Source organism: Pan troglodytes, chromosome 3 (assembly GCF_028858775.2).
Source record: "Pan troglodytes isolate AG18354 chromosome 3, NHGRI_mPanTro3-v2.0_pri, whole genome shotgun sequence".
NCBI classification, from domain to species: Eukaryota; Metazoa; Chordata; class Mammalia; order Primates; family Hominidae; genus Pan; species Pan troglodytes.
In genome coordinates this window covers 188,832,585-188,857,466 of record NC_072401.2, presented here as the reverse complement: position 1 = coordinate 188,857,466, position 24,882 = coordinate 188,832,585, and the positions used below count along the sequence as shown (strand labels likewise).

Here is a 24,882-nt window from a genome sequence, read left to right as displayed (position 1 = left end):
CCCCATAGCCTCTCACACATGTGATGACACCTGCACCCCCACAGCCTCTCTCATATGTGATGACACTGTCACCCCCACAGCCTCTCACATGTGATGACACCTGCACCCCCACAGCCTCTCTCACGTGTGATGACACCTGCACCCCCACAGCCTCTCACATGTGATGACACTGTCACCCCCAGAGCCTCTCTCACATGTGACGACACTGTCACCCCCACAGCGTCTCTCCCATGTGATGACACTGTCACCCCCACAGCCTCTCTCACATGTGATGACACTGTCACCCCCACAGCCTGTCTCACTTGTGATGACACTGTCACCCCTACAGCCTCTCTCACGTGTGATGACACTGTCACCCCCACACCCTCTCTCACGTGTGATGACACTGTCACCCCCACAGCCTCTCTCACGTGTGATGACACTGTCACCCCCACAACCTCTCTCCCGTGTGGTGACACCTGCACCCCCACAGCCTCTCTCCCATGTGGTGACACCTGCACCCCCACAGCCTCTCTCATGTGTGGTGACACCTGCACCCCCACAGCCTCTCATATCTGATGACACTGTCACCGCCACAGCCTCTCTCACATGTGATGACACTGTCACCCCCACAGCCTCTCTCACATGTGGTGACACTGTCACCCCCACAGCCTCTCACATGTGATGACACTGACACCCCCACAGCCTCTCTCACGTGTGATGTTACTGTCACCCCTACAGCCTCTCTCCCATGTGATGACACTGTCACCCCCACAGCCTCTCTCACATATGATGACACTGTCACCCCCACAGCCTCTCTCACATGTGATGACACTGTCACCCCCATAGCCTCTCACATGTGATGACACCTGCACCCGCACAGCCTCTCTCACATGTGATGACACTGTTACCCCCATAGTCTCTCACACATGCGATGACACCTGCACCCCCACAGCCTCTCTCACATGTGATGACACTGTCACCCCCACAGCCTCTCTCACATGTGATTACACTCTTACCCCCATAGTCTCTCACACATGTGATGACACCTGCACCCCCACAGCCTCTCTCACATGTGATGACACTGTCACCCCCACAGCCTCTCTCACATATGATGACACTGTCACCCCCACAGCCTCTCTCACGTGTGCTGACACTGTCACCCCCACAGCCTCTCACATGTGATGACACTGTCACCCCCACAGCCTCTCTCACTTGTGATGACACTGTCACCCCCACAGCCTCTCTCACGTGTGATGACACTGTCAACCCCACAGCCTCTCACATGTGATGACACTGTAACCCCCACAGCCTCTCACATGTGATGACACTGTCACCCCCACAGCCTCTCTCCCATGTGCTGGCACCTGCACCCCCACAGCCTCTCTCACGTGTGATGACACTGTCACCCCCACAGCCTCTCTCATGTCTGGTGACACGTGAACCCCCACAGCCTCACTCACATATGATGAAACTGTCACCGCCACAGCCTCTCTCACATTTGATGACACTGTCACCCCCACAGCATCTCTCCCATGTGATGACACTGTCACCCCCACAGCCTCTCTCACGTGTGGTGACACCTGCACCCCCACAGCCTCTCACATCTGATGACACTGTCACCGCCACAGCCTCTCTCACATGTGATGACACTGTCACCCCCACAGCCTCTCTCACATGTGGTGACACTGTCACCCCCACAGCCTCTCACATGTGATGACACTGACACCCCCACAGCCTCTCTCACGTGTGATGATACTGTCACCCCTACAGCCTCTCTCCCATGTGATGACACTGTCACCCCCACAACCTCTCTCACATATGATGACACTGTCACCCCCACAGCCTGTCTCACATGTGATGACACTGTCACCCCCATAGCCTCTCACATGTGATGACACCGGCACCCCCACAGCCTCTCTCACATGTGATGACACTGTCACCCCCACAGCCTCTCTCACATGTGATGACACTCTTACCCCCATAGTCTCTCACACATGTGATGACACCTGCATCCCCACAGCCTCTCTCACATGTGATGACACTGTCACCCCCACAGCCTCTCTCACATATGATGACACTGTCACCCCCACAGCCTCTCTCACATGTGCTGACACTGTCACCCCCACAGCCTCTCACATGTGATGACACTGTCACCCCCACAGCCTCTCTCACTTGTGATGACACTGTCACCCCCACAGCCTCTCTCACGTGTGATGACACTGTCAACCCCACAGCCTCTCACATGTGATGACACTGTCACCCCCACAGCCTCTCACATGTGATGACACTGTCACCCCCACAGCCTCTCTCCCATGTGCTGGCACCTGCACCCCCACAGCCTCTCTCACGTGTGATGACACTGTCACCCCCACAGCCTCTCTCACGTCTGGTGACACGTGAACCCCCACAGCCTCTCTCACATATGATGAAACTGTCACCGCCACAGCCTCTCTCACATATGATGACACTGTCACCCCCACAGCCTCTCTCACGTGTGGTGACACCTGAACCCCCACAGCCTCTCACATATGATGGCAGTGTCACCCCCACAGCCTCTCTCACGTGTGATGACACCTGGACCCCCACAGCCTCTCACATATGATGGCAGTGTCACCCCCACAGCCTCTCTCACATGTGATGACACTGTCACCCCCACAGCCTCTCTCAGATGTGATGACACTGTCACCCCCACAGCCTCTCTCTCATGTGATGGCACTGTCACCCCCACAGCCGCTCTCACATGTGATGACACTGTCACCCCCACAGCCTCTCTCACGTGTGATGACACTGTCACCCCCACAGCCTCTCTCCCAAGTGGTGACACTGTCACCCCCACAGCCTCTCACATGTGATCACACTGTCACCCCCACAGCCTCTCACATGTGATGACACTGTCACCCCCACAGCCTCTCCCACATATGATGACAATGTCACCCCCACAGCCTCTCTCCCATGTGGTGACACTGTCACCCCCACAGCCTCTCACATGTGCTGGCACCTGCACCCCCACAGCCTCTCACATGTGACGACACTGTCACCCCCACAGCCTCTCTCCCATGTGCTGGCACCTGCACCCCCACAGCCTCTCTCACGTGTGATGACACTGTCACCCCCACAGCCTCTCTCCCATGTGCTGGCAGCTGCACCCCCACAACCTCTCTCACGTGTGATGACACTGTCACCCCCGCAGCCTCTCTCACATGTGATGACACTGTCACCCCCGCAGCCTCTCTCAGATATCATGACACTGTCACCCCCACAGCCTCTCTCACATGTGATGACACTGTCACCCCCACAGGCTCTCTCACATGTGATGTCACTGTCACCGCCACAGCCTCCCTCACATGTGATGACACTGTCACCCCCACAGCCTCTCTCACATGTGATGACCTTGTCACCCACACAGCCTCTCTCACATGTGATGACACTGTCACCCCCACAGCCTCTCTCACATGTGATGACACCTGCACCCCCACAGGCTCTCTCACGTGTGGTGACACCTGAACTTGCACAGCCTCTCTCACATGTGATGACACTGTCACCCCCACAGCCTCTCACATGTGATGACACCTGCACCCGCACAGCCTCTCTCACATGTGATGACACTGTTACCCCCATAGTATCTCACACATGTGATGACCCCTGCACCCCCACAGCCTCTCTCACATGTGATGACACTGTCACCCCCACAGCCTCTCTCACATATGATGACACTGTCACCCCCATAGCCTCTCTCACATATGCTGACACTGTCACCCCCACAGCCTCTCACATGTGATGACACTGTGACCCCCACAGCCTCTCTCACATGTGATGACACTGTCACCCCCACAGCCTCTCTCACGTCTGATGACACTGTCACCCTCACAGCCACTCACATGTGATGACACTGTCACCCCCACAGCCTCTCTCACATGTGCTGACACTGTCACCCCCACAGCCTCTCTCCCATGTGCTGGCACTGTCACCCCCACAGCCTCTCTCACGTGTGATGACACTGTCACCCCCACAGCCTCTCTCATGTGATGACACTGTCACCCCCACAGCCTCTGTCACATGTGATGACACTGCCACCCCCACAGCCTCTCTCACATGTGATGACACAGTCACCCCCACAGCCTCTCTCACATGTGATGACACTGTCACCCCCACAGCCTCTCTCCCGTGTGGTGACACCTGCACCCCCACAGCCTCTCTCACGTGTGGTGACACCTGCACCCCCACAGCCTCTCTCACGTGTGGTGACACCTGCACCCCCACAGCCTCTCACATGTGATGACACTGTCACCCCCACAGCCTCTCTCACATGTGATGACACTGTCACCCCCACAGCCTCTCTCACATGTGATGACACTGTCACCCCCCAGCCTCTCTCACATGTGATGACACTGTCACCCCCACCGCCTCTCACATGTGATGACACTGTCACCCCCACAGCCTCTCACATGTGATGACACTGTCACCCCTACAGCCTCTCTCCCATGTGCTGGCACCTTCACCCCCACTGCCTCTCTCACGTGTGATGACACTGTCACCCCCACAGCCTCTCTCCCATGTGCTGGCACTGTCACCCCCACAGCCTCTCTCACGTGTGATGACACTGTCACCCCCATAGCCTCTCTCACGTGTGATGACACTGTCACCCACACAGCCTCTCTCCCATGTCCTGGCACTGTCACCCCCACAGCCTCTCTCACGTGTGATGACACTGTCACCCCCACAACCTCTCTCACATGTGATGACACTGTCACCCCCACAGCCTCTCACATGTGATGACACCTGCACCCCCACAGCCTCTCTCACATGTGATGACACTGTCACCCCCACAGCCTCTCACATGTGATGACACTGTCACCCCCACAGCCTCTCTCACATGTGATGACACTGTCACCCCCAAAGCGTCTCTCCATGTGATGACACTGTCACCCCCACAGCCTCTCTCACATGTGATGACACTGTCACCCCCACAGCCTGTCTCACATGTGATGACACTGTCACCCCCACAGCCTCTCTCACATATGATAACACTGTCACCACTACAGCCTCTCTCCCATGTGCTGGCACTGTCACCCCCACAGCCTCTCTCACGTGTGATGACACTGTCACCCCCACAGCCTCTCTCATGTGATGACACTGTCACCCCTGCAGCCTCTGTCACGTGTGATGACACTGTCACCCCCACAGCCTCTCTCACGTGTGATGACACTGTCACCCCCACAGCCTCTCTCACGTGTGATGACACTGTCACCCCCACAGCCTCATTCCCATGTGGTGACAGCTGCACCCCCACAGCCTCTCTCATGTGTGGTGACACCTGCACCCCCACAGCCTCTCACATCTGATGACACTGTCACCCCCACAGCCTCTCTCACATATGATGACACTGTCACCCCCACAGCCTCTCTCACATGTGATGACACTGTCACCCCCACAGCCTCTCACATGTGATGACACTGTCACCCCCACAGCCTCTCTCACATGTGCTGACACTGTCACCCCCACAGCCTCTCACATGTGATGACACTGTCACCCCCACAGCCTCTCCCACATGTGATGACACTGTCACCCCCTCAGCCTCTCTCACATGTGATGACACTGTCACCCCCCAGCCTCTCTCACATGTGATGACACTGTCACCCCCACCGCCTCTCACATGTGATGACACTGTCACCCCCACAGCCTCTCACATGTGATGACACTGTCACCCCTACAGCCTCTCTCCCATGTGCTGGCACCTGCACCCCCACAGCCTCTCTCACGTGTGATGACACTGTCACCCCCACAGCCTCTCTCCCATGTGCTGGCACTGTCACCCCCACAGCCTCTCTCACGTGTGATGACACTGTCACCCCCATAGCCTCTCTCACGTGTGATGACACTGTCACCCACACAGCCTCTCTCCCATGTCGTGGCACTGTCACCCCCACAGCGTCTCTCACGTGTGATGACACTGTCACCCCCACAGCCTCTTTTACATGTGATGACACTGTTACCCCCATAGCCTCTCACACATGTGATGACACCTGCACCCCCACAGCCTCTCTCACATGTGATGACACTGTTACCCCCATAGTCTCTCACACATGTGATGACACCTGCACCCCCACAGCCTGTCTCACATGTGATGACACTGTCACCCCCACAGCCTCTCTCACATGTGATGACACTGTCACCCCCATAGCCTCTCACATGTGATGACACCTGCACCCGCACAGCCTCTCTCACATGTGATGACACTGTTACCCCCATAGTCTCTCACACATGTGATGTCACCTGCACCCCCACAGCCTGTCTCACATGTGATGACACTGTCACCCCCACAGCCTCTCTCACATGTGATGACACTCTTACCCCCATAGTCTCTCACACATGTGATGACACCTGCACCCCCACAGCCTCTCTCACATGTGATGACACTGTCACCCCCACAGCCTCTCTCACATATGATGACACTGTCACCCCAACAGCCTCTCTCACATGTGCTGACACTGTTACCCCCACAGCCTCTCACATGTGATGACACTGTCACCCCCACAGCCTCTCTCACATGTGATGACACTGTCACCCCCACAGCCTCTCTCACATGTGATGACACTGTCACCCCCACAGCCTCTCTCACATGTGATGACACTGTCACCCCCACAGCCTCTCACATGTGATGACACTGTCTCCCCCACAGCCTCTCACATGTGATGACACTGTCACCCCTCCAGCCTCTCTCCCATGTGCTGGCACCTGCACCCCCACAGCCTCTCTCACGTGTGATGACACTGTCACCCCCACAGCCTCTCTCCCCTGTGCTGGCACTGTCACCCCCACAGCCTCTCTCACGTGTGATGACACTGTCACCCCCATAGCCTCTCTCACGTGTGATGACACTGTCACCCACACAGCCTCTCTCCCATGTCCTGGCACTGTCACCCCCACAGCGTCTCTCACGTGTGATGACACTGTCACCCCCACAGCCTCTCTCACGTGTGATGACACTGTCACCCCCATAGCCTCTCTCACGTGTGATGACACTGTTACCCCCATAGCCTCTCACACATGTGATGACACCTGCACCCCCACAGCCTCTCTCACATGTGATGACACTGTCACCCCCACAGCCTCTCACATGTGATGACACCTGCACCCCCACAGCCTCTCTCACGTGTGATGACACCTGCACCCCCACAGCCTCTCACATGTGATGACACTGTCACCCCCACAGCCTCTCTCCCATGTGATGACACTGTCACCCCCACAGCGTCTCTCCCATGTGATGACACTGTCACCCCCACAGCCTCTCTCACATGTGATGACACTGTCACCCCCACAGCCTGTCTCACTTGTGATGACACTGTCACCCCTACAGCCTCTCTCACATGTGATGACACTGTCACCACTACAGCCTCTCTCACATGTGATGACACTGTCACCCCTACAGCCTCTCTCACGTGTGATGACACTGTCACCCCCACAGCCTCTCTCACGTGTGATGACACTGTCACCCCCACAGCCTCTCTCACGTGTGATGACACTGTCACCCCCACAGCCTCTCTCCCATGTGTTGACACCTGCACCCCCACAGCCTCTCTCATGTGTGGTGACACCTGCACCCACACAGCCTCTCACATCTGATGACACTGTCACCCCCACAGCCTCTCTCACATGTGCTGACACTGTCACCCCCACAGCCTCTCACATGTGATGACACTGTCACCCCCACAGCCTCTCCCACATGTGATGACACTGTCACCCCCTCAGCCTCTCTCACATGTGATGACACTGTCACCCCCACAGCCTCTCTCACATGTGATGACACTGTCACCCCCACCGCCTCTCACATGTGATGACACTGTCTCCCCCACAGCCTCTCACATGTGATGACACTGTCACCCCTACAGCCTCTCTCCCATGTGCTGGCACCTGCACCCCCACAGCCTCTCTCACGTGTGATGACACTGTCACCCCCACAGCCTCTCTCCCATGTGCTGGCACTGTCACCCCCACAGCCTCTCTCACGTGTGATGACACTGTCACCCCCATCGCCTCTCTCACGTGTGATGACACTGTCACCCACACAGCCTCTCTCCCATGTCCTGGCACTGTCACCCCCACAGCGTCTCTCACGTGTGATGACACTGTCACCCCCACAGCCTCTTTTACGTGTGATGACACTGTTACCCCCATAGCCTCTCACACATGTGATGACACCTGCACCCCCACAGCCTCTCTCACATGTGATGACACTGTTACCCCCATAGTCTCTCACACATGTGATGACACCTGCACCCCCACAGCCTGTCTCACATGTGATGACACTGTCACCCCCACAGCCTCTCTCACATGTGATGACACTGTCACCCCCATAGCCTCTCACATGTGATGACACCTGCACCCGCACAGCCTCTCTCACATGTGATGACACTGTTACCCCCATAGTCTCTCACACATGTGATGTCACCTGCACCCCCACAGCCTGTCTCACATGTGATGACACTGTCACCCCCACAGCCTCTCTCACATGTGATGACACTCTTACCCCCATAGTCTCTCACACATGTGATGACACCTGCACCCCCACAGCGTCTCTCACATGTGATGACACTGTCACCCCCACAGCCTCTCTCACATATGATGACACTGTCACCCCAACAGCCTCTCTCACATGTGCTGACACTGTTACCCCCACAGCCTCTCACATGTGATGACACTGTCACCCCCACAGCCTCTCTCACATGTGATGACACTGTCACCCCCACAGCCTCTCTCACATGTGATGACACTGTCACCCCCACAGCCTCTCTCACATGTGATGACACTGTCACCCCCACAGCCTCTCACATGTGATGACACTGTCTCCCCCACAGCCTCTCACATGTGATGACACTGTCACCCCTCCAGCCTCTCTCCCATGTGCTGGCACCTGCACCCCCACAGCCTCTCTCACGTGTGATGACACTGTCACCCCCACAGCCTCTCTCCCATGTGCTGGCACTGTCACCCCCACAGCCTCTCTCACGTGTGATGACACTGTCACCCCCATAGCCTCTCTCACGTGTGATGACACTGTCACCCACACAGCCTCTCTCCCATGTCCTGGCACTGTCACCCCCACAGCGTCTCTCACGTGTGATGACACTGTCACCCCCACAGCCTCTCTCACGTGTGATGACACTGTCACCCCCATAGCCTCTCTCACGTGTGATGACACTGTTACCCCCATAGCCTCTCACACATGTGATGACACCTGCACCCCCACAGCCTCTCTCACATGTGATGACACTGTCACCCCCACAGCCTCTCACATGTGATGACACCTGCACCCCCACAGCCTCTCTCACGTGTGATGACACCTGCACCCCCACAGCCTCTCACATGTGATGACACTGTCACCCCCACAGCCTCTCTCCCATGTGATGACACTGTCACCCCCACAGCGTCTCTCCCATGTGATGACACTGTCACCCCCACAGCCTCTCTCACATGTGATGACACTGTCACCCCCACAGCCTGTCTCACTTGTGATGACACTGTCACCCCTACAGCCTCTCTCACATGTGATGACACTGTCACCACTACAGCCTCTCTCACATGTGATGACACTGTCACCCCTACAGCCTCTCTCACGTGTGATGACACTGTCACCCCCACAGCCTCTCTCACGTGTGATGACACTGTCACCCCCACAGCCTCTCTCACGTGTGATGACACTGTCACCCCCACAGCCTCTCTCCCATGTGGTGACACCTGCACCCCCACAGCCTCTCTCATGTGTGGTGACACCTGCACCCCCACAGCCTCTCACATCTGATGACACTGTCACCCCCACAGCCTCTCTCACATGTGATGACACTGTCACCCCCACAGCCTCTCTCACATGTGACACTGTCTCCCCCACAGCCTCTCACATGTGATGACACTGTCACCCCCACAGCCTCTCTCACGTGTGATGACACTGTCACCCCTACAGCCTCTCTCCCATGTGCTGACACTGTCACCCCCACAGCCTCTCTCACATATGATGACACTGTCACCCCCACAGCCTCTCTCACATGTGATGACACTGTCACCCCCACAGCCTCTCTCCCATGTGGTGACACCTGCACCCGCACAGCCTCTCTCACATGTGATGACACTGTTACCCCCATAGTGTCTCACACATGTGATGACACTCTTACCCCCATAGTCTCTCACACATGTGATGACACCTGCACCCCCACAGCCTCTCTCACATGTGATGACACTGTCACCCCCACAGCCTCTCTCACATATGATGACACTGTCACCCCCACAGCCTCTCTCACATGTGCTGACACTGTCACCCCCACAGCCTCTCACATGTGATGACACTGTCACCCCCACAGCCTCTCTCACTTGTGATGACACTGTCACCCCCACAGCCTCTCTCACGTGTGATGACACTGTCATCCCCACAACCTCTCACGTGTTATGACACTGTCACCCCCACAGCCTCTCACATGTGATCACACTGTCACCCCCACAGACTCTCTCACATGTGCTGACACTGTCACCCCCACAGCCTCTCTCCCATGTGCTGGCACTGTCACCCACACAGCCTCTCTCACGTGTGATGACACTGTCACCCCCACAGCCTCTCACATGTGATGACACTGTCACCCCCACAGCCTCTGTCACATGTGCTGACACTGTCACCCCCACAGCCTCTCTCCCATGTGCTGGCACTGTCACCCCCACAGCCTCTCTCACGTGTGATGACACTGTCACCCCGACAGCCTCTCACATGTGATGACACTGTCACCCCCACAGCCTCTGTCACATGTGATGACACTGTCACCCCCACAGCCTCTCTCCCATGTGGTGACACCTGCACCCCCACAGCCTCTCTCACGTGTGATGAGACTGTCACCCCCACAGCCTCTCTCCCATGTGGTGACACCTGCACCCCCACAGCCTCTCTCACGTGTGGTGACACCTGCACCCCCACAGCCTCTCTCACGTGTGATGACACTGTCACCCCCACAGCCTCTGTCATGTGTGATGACACTGTCACCCCCACAGCCTTTCTCACATGTGATGAGACTGTCACCCCCACAGCCTCTCTCACATGTGATGACACTGTCACCCCTACCGCCTCTCACATGTGATGACACTGTCACCCCCACAGCCTCTCACATGTGATGACACTGTCACCCCTACAGCCTCTCTCACATGTGATGACACTGTCACCCCTACAGCCTCTCTCACATGTGATGACACTGTCACCCCTACAGCCTCTCTCACATGTGATGACACCGTCACCCCCACAGCCTCTCGCACGTGTGATGACACCGTCACCCCTACAGCCTCTCTCACGTGTGATGACACTGTCACCCCCACAGCCTCTCTCACGTGTGATGACACTGTCACCCCCACAGCCTCTCTCACATGTGATGACACTGTCACCCCCACAGCCTCTCTCACGTGTGGTGACACTGTCACCCCCACAGCCTCTCACATGTGATGACACTGTCACCCCCACGGCCTCACCCAGCTTGCATCCAGCTGTCAGGCAAAGCTTTGAAATGCACTTACATATCGTAAATATGTGAAAGCCAGGTCCCTTTTAGATAAATCAATACCTGGAAGCTAGGTGCGTGGTATTTTTATTTACTATTGATCTTTTTCTAAACAAATGCTTCCCCAGGGACCCAGATGATTCAAACTTGCTTTATTTCTTATCAAGCTTAAAGCCTCAATTGTGAACTCAGTTCTTGACCTATTTATCCCCTACCTACTTGCTCCCTGTCCCCAGCACACTATCTTGCTCTAGACGGAGTGCACTACTAGTTCTTGTTTTATTAGAAACAAAAATATTGGCGGGGTGCCATGGCTCACACCTATTATCCTAGTACTTTGGGAGGCTGAGGTGGGTGGATCATTTGAGGTCAGGAGTTCAAAACCAGCCTAGTCAACATGGTGAAACCCCATCTCTACTCAAAATACAAAAAAATTAGCTGGACATGGTGGTGGGCACCTGCAATCCCAGCCACTTGGGATGCTGAGGCAGGAGAATTGCTTGAACCTGGGAGGCAGAGGTTGTAGTGAGCCGAGATTGCGCCACTGCACTCCAGCCTGGGTGACAGAGTGAGATTCAGTCTAAAAAAATAAAAATAAAAATAAAAAATGAAAGCAATGACTTTTCATTTGTCCAGTAAAAAATGTGCTTGATGGTAGACTGATGGCTGAAGTATGGAAAACTGAATCAAAGCTAGGATTCTTTGTGTTCTTTCTCCTAACGTGAGGAAGTGGACAGGCTCTCAGAGGCAAACACAAGTAGGCCAGTTTGTCTGACAATGGATTAGAGGTGCAAAAAGGCAGGAGAGCTTATACACAGAGACCAAGAGGAGACTGCAGAGAAGTGGGATTAGGGGCCTGAATCTACACTCTTGGCAGGTTTTCCTGGTCATTCTGGTGATGAGACACTCAGAAATTCAGTCAGACTTTCTTTAGATTTCCTTCCCTTTCAATTTGTTCGTGGCGAGGTGTTTGATGGAATGTCTGGAGTAGCAGCATAGGAAAGTGTCATAAAAATGGAGGAAATGAAACGAAGCGGGCCCAGTAGGAGCCTAGCACGAATGCACAAGTTCCTGTTCATTGCTGTTCTTTCCAGATGTGCGGAATTTTCTAGAAATGGAAGAAAAAACAAAGAACAGTTAGTGGTGTCTAAAAATATATAACTGAATTCAATGACTGTTATGCTAGAGAGGTGTTTTTCTGAGGTACTCCCTGGAAAGAAAATTCATAGAAAAAATCATATTTTGGCTTGCCTGGCAACGTTATTTTCCACCGTGAGGACCGTGGCTGTTTGCTCTGGCTATCATCCTCCCTGCTTGACAGAGTATTAGCCCTCTGAACACATATTAAGAACAAGCGCCAAGAGCTGCACAGTGTCCCTGCTTCAGCTATGAGTTGGCTGACGGTTGCTGCATATTAAAAAAAATAAGATATATTGCTGTGAGGTGTAGCGGAATATTTTCCGTATGAATAGAGCCTAAAGGGAAATGTGGAAAAGAATCACTAATGTTTTAAAAAAGTGTTTTCTTTGTATTTAAGTTGTTTGAAATCTTCCCTTTCTCACACTCTGTGCTGTGGACTGAGGTTTACCAGCTGCTGTTGAGGGGTTTACCCTTGTGGAGGAAAGTCGCTTTCTCCATAACTCTGTATTTGAATGCCTCTCAGGATGAGTGATTCAACTTGGCTTGCTGTTTTTCCTCTTTCTAACCCCACTCACACTCTGTTTTCCTTATCTGAAAAGGGTAAAACTTATAACTTAGTCCTTGAAACAGTGATATTCATGAAGTTACATATGGCCCCAACAAACTTGCCCGCTTTCTACTTCTCACATTGTTTTGAGTCTCTCACTTTCCAGCCGAGTGTCTGAAATAAAAGACCACATAGTTAGATCTAAGGAAAAAGGGAGCAGAATCCTGCAGCGGCAAGGTAGCTTTGCCGTTTCTCCCCATTTAGAATGTTCTGCTCATTCACCCGGCCACCTAATATCTATCTACTGAGATGTACTAGCCATAAGGTAGGGTATTTGACATCTTAGGCATATGAAAGTCTAAAAAAGACACAATGTCTGTCCTCAAAAAATTAGACTCTAGTATGTAAGAAAAGGTATTTTTAGAGTAAAGAATAACCTAAGAGCTATAAGAGTGCTAAACAGAATAGATCAAAAGACATGTGGATAGCAGGAATCAGATATTTATTATAGTCATTGTATTTTATGAATCAGGGAATTATTTTATGGGGAAAGTCCTATTTGATTTGGGACAGGAAAACTGGCTGAATTTCTGTGGGTAGAAAGAGCGTGGGAAGAAAGGAACTCAAACCAGGAGGAACGGTGTCAACATTATCACTGAAAAGAACTGACAAGTATTCTGCTTTGCTTGTGACACTTGATTTTACATGCAGGGAACTTGGGGACTGCAAAATCATCGCATCTTTGTCATGTTTCCCATAATGTTCACGCACGATTGTGCATACTTCATTTCTCATACTGTTCATTCCAGTCCTGCCCCTGACTCCTTGACAATGTCCTATGGAACCAAGGAAAGCTTCCCTTTGTCCTTCTCCAATGTAGTCTGCTTACGTTGAAGTTTAAGTCTAAACTATTGCCTCCTGAGGACTGAGAATTGTGCAGAAGTGATGAGGGTGTATGCAGCTGTGGCCCCCAAGTAAATTTTCAAACACATAGCTTCAGCACTGAAAGGGGAACTGGGGACCTGGGTGCTCGGACTGCCATATATATACATACACATTTTTTTTAGACAGAGTCTTGTTCTGTTGCCCATGCTGGAGGGCAGTAGCACGATCACAGCTCATTGCAGCCTTGAACTCTTGGGCTCAAGAGATTCTCTCACCTCAGACTCCTGAGTAGCTGGGACTAGAGGTGCACACCATCACGCCCACCTAATTTTGTAATTTTTTGTAGAGATAGGGTCTCATTAAGTTGACCAGGCTGGTCTCAAACTCCTGGCCTCAAGTGATCCTCCCACTTTGGCCTCCCAAAGTGCTGGGATTACAGACACGAGCCACTTCTCTGGGCCCTTCTGAATGCTCTTAAAGTTTTTCCACAATTACCCAACCCCTGCTTAGATACCACCAGTCACATAGAACTCAGTATTCTTACAAACAGCCTGTTCATCCTTCTGAAAACTCTCACTATCAGGCATTTATTGTTTCACATATGGAATGAAAATGTCATCACCTCCTGCACTCCACTCTTCTCTCCCGGAGGACTGTTTTCAAGAGCAGTCAGGCAACGAGAAAATCCTCTTCCGCTACAGAGATCAACGATTCTTGTATTCACTGATTACAGGTGCCATGAACTAAATGAGTGTGTCCTCCCAAAAGTCATATATTGACATGCTAACCCTCAATGTGATGGTATTTGGAAGTGGGGCATTTGGGAGAGGATTTGGGTTAGATGAAGTTATGAAGGTGAGGTCTTCGTGATGGGATCAGTGTGCGCCCTTATAAAAAGTGGAGGAGACCCAGGATCTGGGGTGCTCGTGATGGGATCAGTGTCCGCCCTTATAAAAAGCGGAGGAGACCCAGGATCTGGGGTGCTCGTGATGGGATCAGTGTCCGCCCTTATAAAAAGCGGAGGAGACCCAGGATCTGGGGTGCTCGTGATGGGATCAGTGTGTGCCCTTATAAAAAGCGGAGGAGACCGAGGATCTGGGGTGCTCGTGATGGGATCAGTGTGCGCCCTTATAAAAAGTGGAGGAGACCCAGGATCTGGGGTGCTCGTGATGGGATCAGTGTGCGCCCTTATAAAAAGTGGAGGAGACCCAGGATCTGGGGTACTCGTGATGGGATCAGTGTGTGCCCTTATAAAAAGTGGAGGAGACCCAGGATCTGGGGTGCTCATGATGGGATCAGTGTGTGCCCTTATAAAAAGTGGAGGAGACCCAGGATCTGGGGTGCTCGTGATGGGATCAGTGTGTGCCCTTATAAAAAGTGGAGGAGACCCAGGATCTGGGGTGCTCATGATGGGATCAGTGTGTGCCCTTATAAAAAGCAGAGGAGACCCAGGATCTCTTTCTTTCTCCATGCGCCACTCAGAAAGACCAGGTAAGGACATAGCCAGGAAGAGGGCCCTCACCAAGCGCCCAACAGCCTGGCAGCCTGACCTCAGCATTCCAACTCCCAGAACTGTGAGAAGGTCATGCCTGTGGTTCAGAGCCGCAGTCGACGACGTTTTGTTACAGCAGCCCAGGCTGACCAAGACCACAGGCTCCTTGCATGGCGAGAGCCACATCCACAGAACTCCTCCTCCTCTCCAGCCTGTGATCTGGAATGCTGAGTGCATCATTTTGTGTTTTTACCACTAAATAACAAAAACCTCCAAAATGCTTTCTAAAAATAAAAATCTTGCAATTAGGAATGAATCATGAGGAGATAAAAGAATTCATTCAACTCTCTTGGCGAAAAAACGACGCCTTTATAAACCTCTTTTTATTGTGACTTGTTCTCTGAAGGAACAAAATAGCTTGAGTTTATGGAGCCCTTGTTCCAGAATGTTTACAGCTTGGGTTTAGAAGATGGCGAGAGCGGAGGGGGCCAGAGTGACCACAGTGACTGCACTCTCAGGAATTGTTTACCACAGCCTGGGCTGCCAAAGCCTATTTTGTGAAGGGAGATAATATTAGTTAGGATTCTGGAGAAACCACTGATTGTAAAAAGCACTGTTGACTCTCTTATTAAACAAAAGAGTAAACCTACGCCCAGGGACCAGGAAGCAAAATGGCTCCAAATTTTGCTTTGGCTACAGGAGCATGTCTCCATCTCTAAAGAAAATAAAGAGAATTGCTCTGTATTTCTCAATGTCTTGGAGAGAAATGCTTGTCTGTTGCCAAATGTTTAGTGGAGCCCAGTCGACCTACAGAACATCCAAAATCCTTTGAGTGCTTTTAAGTCAGACTCCAGGTGACTACAGAAACTCCTTTACTACTACAAACAAGTTACTAGGTGCCAAATTCAATGGCCTCTTCTCAGACCTATTTTCCTTATTTGTACGGGGTTGGCCACACCCTCTTTGAAGCTCTTTCCTCCTTTTGGATGTAAATATATCAAGAAGAGCTAACCTAGCTGCAATTCAGAGCTGGAGTGTTTGTGAAGCTAGTTGGCCAATGACATTTCTAGAAATTTTTACAAAAACTGATAGGAAGACATTTTGCTGTTTGATTAAAGAAAAAGGATAGGCCGGGTGTGGTTGCTCACGCCTGTAATCCCAGCGCTTTTGGAGGCTGAGGCGGGTGAGGTCAGGAGATTGAGACCATCCTGGCTACCACGATGAAACCCCGTCTCTACTAAAAATACAAAAAATTAGCTGGGCGTCGTGATGGGCGCCTGTAATTTCAGCTACTCGGGAGGCTGAGGCAGGAGAATTGCTTGAACCCAGGAGGTGGAGGTTGCAGTTAGCTGAGATTGCGCCACTGCACTCTAGCCTCGGTGACAGAGTGAGACCCTTTCTAAAAAAAACAGGAAGAAAGAGAGAGAGAGAGAGAAAAGGAAGGAAGGAAGGGAGGGAGGGAGGGAGGGGAAAAAGAAAAGAAAAGAGGATAAAGTTGTATCTTTGTTTGCTGTCTGTTTAATTGGAGAAATGGATGTGGTGTGTCTTTTACCTGGGCTTGTTTAGAGTTCCTGTAGAAACAGGGGTCTGAAATCCAGCTCTGGATCACAACTCTGTACAGGGTAGAGAGTGACGCATTCTCCAACTTCATGTACAAAGTCTCACACACTTGTCTGAAACCTTAAGATCCAGTAGCCTTGGGTCCATCCTTTGGATGGACTTTGGCATCTCACAGTTGGTACCTGGAAGTTGCATAGTGCTGAGTCACCCTTTAGGCAGCTTCATGAGCAAAAGACAGCAAGGAGGAGCAGCCCTATCAGGAAAAGAACAAGATAGATTCGGTGTAGGGATTCTTCACAAAGGGAAACGCCCCCTTATAAGGACTCTCAGAAGTACTTAAGTGGATTTTTCAGGGAGCCAGGAGTCCTGCAAAACCAGCTGAAAGCACTTACAAAACTGTGGTTAATTGCTGGGTGCGATTGCTCAGGCCTGTAATCCCAGCACTTTGGGAGGCCAAGGCAGGTGGATCACCTGAGGTCAGGAGTTCAAGACCAGCCTGGCCAATACTACTAAAAACACAAAAATTAGCCAGGTGTGATGGTGTGTTCCTGTGATCCCCACTTCTCAGGAGATGAGGCAGGAGACTCCCTTGAACCCGGGAGGAGGAGGTTGCAGTGAGCCGAGCTTGCACCAATGCACTCCAGCCTGGGTGACAGAGTGAGACCCTGTCTCAAAAAAAAAAAAAAAAGTGGTTAATGATGTTATGTGATGTTACTTAATGTCAGAGGCCATGGAGGCCTGAAGACACACAAATTACATAGGACTTTTTGTTTCTATTCATTTATTTACAGATGAATATCAATAAAAATAAATAATTCAATAAAAATAATTTATGAGCTCATATTATGGGTCAGACACTATTGTAGGAGCTGGGATCCACCAGGGAAAAGACTGCCAAGACAGTCAAGAGTGCCCTATTGGCTTCCACCAACTGGCAGAGACGAATGATAAACAAGTTAATAAATAAACGTAATGTAACTTCAGGGGGTGATCAGGGCTATAAAGAAAAAGGAGGCCTGGCTTGATGGCTCATATCTGTGATCTCAACACTTTGGGAGGCTGAGGCAGGCAGATCCTTTGAGCCCAGGAGTTCAAAACCACCCTGGGCAACATAATGAGACCCTGTCTCTACAAAAGTACAAAAAATGTAGCTGGACATGATGGCTTGCACTTGTAGTCCCAGCTCCTTGGGAGGCTGAAATGGCAGGATGACTTGAGCTCAGAAGCTCGAGGTTGCAGTGAGCTGAAATTGCACCACTGTACTCCAACCTAGATGACAGAGCAAGACCTTGTGGAAAAAAAGGAAAGGGGAAAGAAGAAAGGAAAAGAAAAAGGGGAAAGAGGAAAGGAAAGGAGAAAGAAAGAGAAAGCAAAGGAAGGGAAAGGAAATAGAGAATGGTTATAGGAAAGTGAATGTGATTTTGTATATTATTGGGTTATTTTGTGTGTTTTTTAAACATCTACATAAATATCAGTCAGTTTTACATTTTTACTGAATATTAGACTCTGACATATTTATATTTTAGTATTTCTAGGTATTGTTTATTTCTTCTAATGAATGACATCCATCTTATAGATAAACCATAATTTGCACAGCCATTTCCACTTTCTATGGCTATCTTCTATGAAGATAGCCTCCAACTACTGCCGAATTGAACGTCTTCACACATCTCTGAGCAAAGCTGTTCTGGGGTTTACTCCCAGAAATGAAATTGTTGGGTATAAGGCATATGCATAATGTTTTCACCAATATGCCAAATTTGCTCTCAAAATGGTGGTCTCAGATACACTCTTACTGGTAGGATATGATGGTTACTGTCTATGTATTCCTGCTAACATGTGATATTAACTGATTTATACCTTGATCAATTTGATGGGTATATATTGATGTTTTATATTAGTTTTAATTTCCATCTATCAGATTACTACTTATGTTGAACAATTTTTTAAACATGTATTCACATTTTTAGTTGAATCTTATGTGAGTTGATTATAACTACTATCCATTTTTAATTGATTTCCTATCTTTTTCTTGAAAGTCAGAAAAATCTAAAGCAAAATATCTAAGCCTATAACCTTTGTGTTTACTTTGACTATTTGTTCTCTTAGCAGACAATTCACCAGGGGTCTGTCATATTTCTGCACTTTTTGCAAGCAAAGACATTGACAGTTTTTGTGCTGTACCATCTTTTCAAGGATGTGTGTATAGTAAACAGCCTTGGATGACAGAGACACTGCCTTCATCTGGATTAGAGGGCATATTTAATGTCCAGTCTAATAAAAATAATATCTCCTTCTGTGACAAAAGTTGGGCAAGTTTATTTGAAGCCTTTTTAAAAATATTGGGGTTTCCTGAGCTTGAGGTTTTCTTGCTGTTATGTCAACCCACTGTTAGTGGAGCATCTATCTAGGACCATTTTCATTGCTCCAGTGGACCTTGGGGGCTATGAGAAACCAGCATGAACATGAAGCTCATGCTGCCTGCTGGGCCATGAGTAATAGAATTCTTTGTCTCTGACCCAAGAGTCTCGTATCTTCTCATAGCATCCATAAAACTATGGTACTTTAACTTGTCAGTGTGCAAGTAGAATAAAATCTCAGACTCCTCACTGTTCCTGGCAGTTTCTCTTATTTAAAACAAATTCATAATTTTGATGTAATAAAATATTTGTTTGGAGTATTTCATAAATATGTACCATTTCCCACACACTGCATCACAAGGATCTGTTCCTATATTTTCTCTCATAGTGTTATATATTTGCTTTTAACATTTAGATCTATAGACTATCTGGAGTTTATTTTTTTAATATGATGTGAGGTAGGAATCAAAGTCTTTTTTTCCACATAATGAGCCAACTTTTTAACAGTATTTAATAAATATTATATTCTTTACCATTGATTTTTTTTAAGTGAGTTCTCACTATATTGCCCAAGCTGGTCTCTAACATCTGTGCTCAAGTTATCCTCCTATCTCAGTCTCTTGTACCACTGATTTCTTGATGCCAGGTCGACCATATTTCAAATCTTTATATATAAAAGGGTATAGTGAACATGTTTTTATTTCTGATTTGTCTATTCATCTGTTTCTATGCTATTACCATGCCCTTTTAATTAATATACTTTTGTAATATGTCTTAATACAATGGATTGGGGCTTCTTTTTCAAAGTCACCTTAGCTAAGTGTTGACAATTGTTCCTCACTGTATTTTTTTAGATTCAGTTTTTCAATTTTTCCAGTAAAATCTAGCTAGAGTTTTTATCAGAAATATTGAATTGAGTTGGAGGGAATTGACATATAATGATGTTTCTTTCCACTTGTTTTGGTTTTCTTTAAAGTTTTTAAATTGAGTTTTAAAAACATATTTATGAAGCAAAAGCTAAAATGCATAAAAATGCATTTTATCTGTTAAGCTAAATCTAAGGTATTTAATTAAATGGTATTAGTATACTATTATATTTAATTTACTGTTTTTAATGTAAATGATGGAATGGATTTTTATGTTGATTTATTTCTTGGAAACCTGAGGAATTTGTAATGCCATGAATAATTTTTTGGGTAGATCTTCTTGAATTTTCTATGTAAATGATCAGAGCATCTTCTAACAATGATGTTTTATCTCTTCACTTCTATCTGCATTGGCTAGAACCTTCAGTATCACCTTACCCTTTTCAAGTATTCATTCAAGGATTACTTTCTGACCAATTTATTTAAAATTGTAACTTTTCCCAGTACCCACTATACCTATTTTTGTTTTATTTTTTCTTCATAGCACATATTACCTACCAATATAACTTATATAATTATTTTACTAATTACCTATTTCTTCTACTAGAATGTAAGCTCTATGAGGGTAGAATTTTTTGGTCTATTTTCTTCACAGCTGCATTCCCAGTACCTAACAGAGTGTCTGGCACATAGTAGATTGTGGCAGACTGCCACGGTTACTATTTGAGACTGTCACTATGACAGTTACTACTGTTACTACTTGAGACCATCATCACAGAACTGAAAAAAGGAGGACGAACGCAGAAATGAAAACTTAAGACAAAAGAAACTGTTTTAAAGAAGAGGCCAGGGGAAGAAGAGGAGGGCTCCCTGCTTCTAGTGAGCAAAGGCAGCCACTGCTGCTTCTCCTGCCCTTCATATTTTTTGGGTAGAGAGAGCAAGAAGGAGCTAACGATTGATCAGCTGCTTGATTGATCATGGTTCATATTATTGCTAACAGGCTTCAGATGTGCCTATTCACAAGAAACACTTGTGCCTGGGTCTGACTGCCCTTAGCATTCCTTCTGGGTGGCCAGTGCAGTTTGTCAGTTTGCCAACATCCTGCTTTCATGAGAACAGTTCCCTGTTTGCTCATAGAGCCTCCAGTGGTATACTGAGTTGATCAAGACCCTCATTCTTTCGGCCTCCAACAGTAGATGACCAGCAAATATTTGCTGAATGAACAAATATTGGACAGGAAAATGAAAGGAGGTATTCTTTTCTTATTCCTGAGATTAAAGGGAATGCCTCTAAAACATGAATACTTTTAGTAAACATAGCTTTTATGATGTTAAAGGTTTTTTTTCTGGTCCAAGTGTTCTACCATGCCTATAATAAATAAAAGTTTAACTTTATCAAATGATTCTTCTCCATATATTGCAAAAGAGGCAGCATAAAAGACTGGTTGAAAACCTGGACGCTGGAGCTAGATTGCATGTACTAAATCTTAGCTTTTCTGCATATTAGCTGAATGACCTTAATTGACCTAATTACATAATCTCCCAGTGCTTCAGTTTTCTCATCTTTAAAATGTGGGTAATATTACCTACCACATATGGCTATTATGAAGATTAAAGGAGTTAATATTTGTAAAGCCTTACACCAATGACTGCTGCAGTGAAAATGTTTTAATAGTGTGGTTAAATATCTACTCAAATAATCATGGAATTTTTCTCCTAAACTCATTAATACGGTGATTTACTTTGTAGAGTTTTCTTTAAACTATGGAAATTTCTACATGTCAGGGATATATCAGGCTTGATCCTATTAAACTCATTTCTTTGCTACTATGTTGGATTCAACTATGTACAATTGTATTTTAGAAATTTGCAACTTGCTTAGAAATAAAATTTACTTACCATTTTCTTTTTTTTTTCTGTGATGCTTAACTTTAAAAATATCACAGTAGTCTCATAAAAGGAGTTAGGCAGTTTTTAGTCCTTTTATGTGTTCTGAAACAACTTATGTAAGACACAGATTGTGTGTTTCCTGAAATTTTGGAAACGCTAACTTGTAGAACATTCTGTACCTAGAGCTTCACTTGTTGAGACAGAAGTAATGAGAGAATGGTTGACGACAAAGATCTCAATGTAGAATCCATTATTTTGTTATAATCCATTCTTTTGCTAATGGTATCTAATTTTAATTCACTGCAGTGAGAAAACATCGTATACATAATGTTGATCCTTTATATTTTATGAACGCTCTCTTCTGGCCTCATACATACTGAATTTTAGGGATATTAACATATGTTCTATTATTCCATATGTATTTGTGTTGGTTGGTGCGTAAATTCTCTGTCTCTCTCTGTCTCTCTGTCTTTTTGTATGTATATATTACATATGTATAATTACATATAATATATATACACACACGTTACAATTCTAAGTAGAGATTCTTTGTAATAAATTATTCACCAACTACCTGAAGTGTTCGACCCTTGAAAATAAGGGGTTTGCAACTCAGCTCTTCAGATTTCTATTCCTAAGGTCTCTAGAAATGTATATGTAAGATACACATATAACATATATAAAGTTATACATACATAATATTAATAAAGAAAAAATAAAGCTAACTCCTGCACTATTCTCTGTAAATTAGTACCAACAAACAAGTGTTTGTAAACTGTTCTTCATTCCAAATATGTATTCCTTATTCCTTTCCCATTTCCACAGGGAGTCATCCATGTAATGATCATGCAAGTGTTCTAGCTGAACAGTGATGCTCATCATTAACCAGCAAGAACAGGGTCCATATCAGCCAAATAGATTCTTCACTGGTGCTCTTGCTTTGATCTAAGACAATTCAAGAAAAATAGGTAATTCAGAATGCTCTTCAAGTTTTAATTCCAGGATAATTTATTAACTGCTTCTTCATGCCTGTAACTGCACACACTATATACTTGCCACTTTAACATAAATTTTATAAAGTCCATAAACTTATTTAATAATACACACACACACACACACATATATGTATATGCTTAGAGAGGGGGAGAGGGGGTCTCACTGTGTTGTCCAGGCTGGAGTGCTGGAGTGCAATCAGAGCTCACTGTTTCCTTTAAGTCTTTAACTCCTAGGCTCAAGTGATTTTCCTGCCTCAGACTCCTGAGTAGCAGAGACTACAGGCATGCATCACCATGCCCAGCTTTTTAAATTTTTTTGTAGAGACAGGGTAATCCTATGTTGTCCAGGCTGCTCTCAAACTCCTAGCTTCAAGCAATTCTGCTGCCAAGCCTCTCAAAGCCCTGGGATTACAGGCATGAGCCACTGTAACCAGAGTAAATGTTAACTTCAAAAACATTACCAATGGCTAAGAAATTAAAATAGTGAATGTCAGTGATTTCTAGAAAATGTTCATCTGTATTCCATTTGGTTTAGAATTATTTGAAGATTTAGAAAAAAGTGACATTCCACAATTTTAGATCATTCCTAAACATATAAAATGTCCTCAAAAATTTAAGTAGGACAGCAAAAAAATTTCAAATAGAATACTACTAATGTTTAAAACTTAAGTATGATGCAGTTCATATTAATAAATTTGATATAATTGTTCTGTATATCCAGAAATCATAAAAACAGAAAGCCAGTTTGCTTTTCATAACCTTGAACTTCAACTTACAGATTCCTGTTTTTGTTTTTGATGATGGGAGATTGTAGCAGTCATATCCCCTCATGACCCCAATTGTTACCATCTCCTGGTGGTCACACATTCATGTAATCCCTCTCACTGAGTGTGGGCAAGACCTGTGACTTGCTTCTAACCGATAGATGATGACAAAGGTGATGGAAGCCACTTCTTTGATTATGTTCTGGAAGACTGTAGCTTAGCAACAGGACTAACATTCACTGGTGTGGGCCTGGGAAAGTAAAGGCCAGTGTTGGAGAAGCCTGAGTGGGTAGGAACTGCCGGTGATGTCTAGGGCCTGAGGGCAGCCTCCAGCAGACTCCAGTGAAAAGCCGAAAGTCTTCAGGCATACTACCTGAAGACAATGAATCCTGCCAAGTCCCTGAAGGAACTTGAGAGCAGATTCTTCTCCAGTTAATCCTCCAGATGATGGTGAAGCCTGAGAAACCCCTTGAAACTCTGAGCAGGTGACCCAAACCAGCGGCACCCAGATTCTGACCCCTGGAAATGGTAAGATACTAAATATGTGTTTTAAGTTGCTCAGTTTGTGTTCATTTTTTTATGCAGCAATAGAAAACTAATACATAGATACATGTGATCAGTGGAGCAGACTATCATTTTGGGGATCTAAATTTTAAAATTTCTCTGACTTAGAGAATACTAAACATGAAAGATATCCTTACAATCCAGTGGGATGAATATGATGATAGGAAATACAGCAATACTCCAACTGCTGAACCAAAACAAAAGTGAATTGCTTGACTTGAATGGACCTCAAAATTGGAAGGCTAAGAAGGCTGTTCGCATAGAGATAAAGATGGTCCTTGATCAGTGGCTCTTGATAAAGCCACTGAATAGA

The 24,882-nt window shown here is 47.7% G+C and overlaps 1 long non-coding RNA gene across 1 annotated transcript; it reads right to left on the bottom strand.

Annotated features, from left to right (window-relative positions):
* Positions 1-11,578: 11,578 nt before the first annotated feature.
* Positions 11,579-24,198, bottom strand: LOC107974135 (uncharacterized). The gene is made up of 4 exons (XR_010156781.1): positions 24,018-24,198; positions 22,256-23,191; positions 12,759-12,914; positions 11,579-12,615 (listed from the first exon to the last, which is right to left on the bottom strand). It is a non-coding gene; the product is annotated as an uncharacterized LOC107974135 (long non-coding RNA).
* Positions 24,199-24,882: the final 684 nt, after the last annotated feature.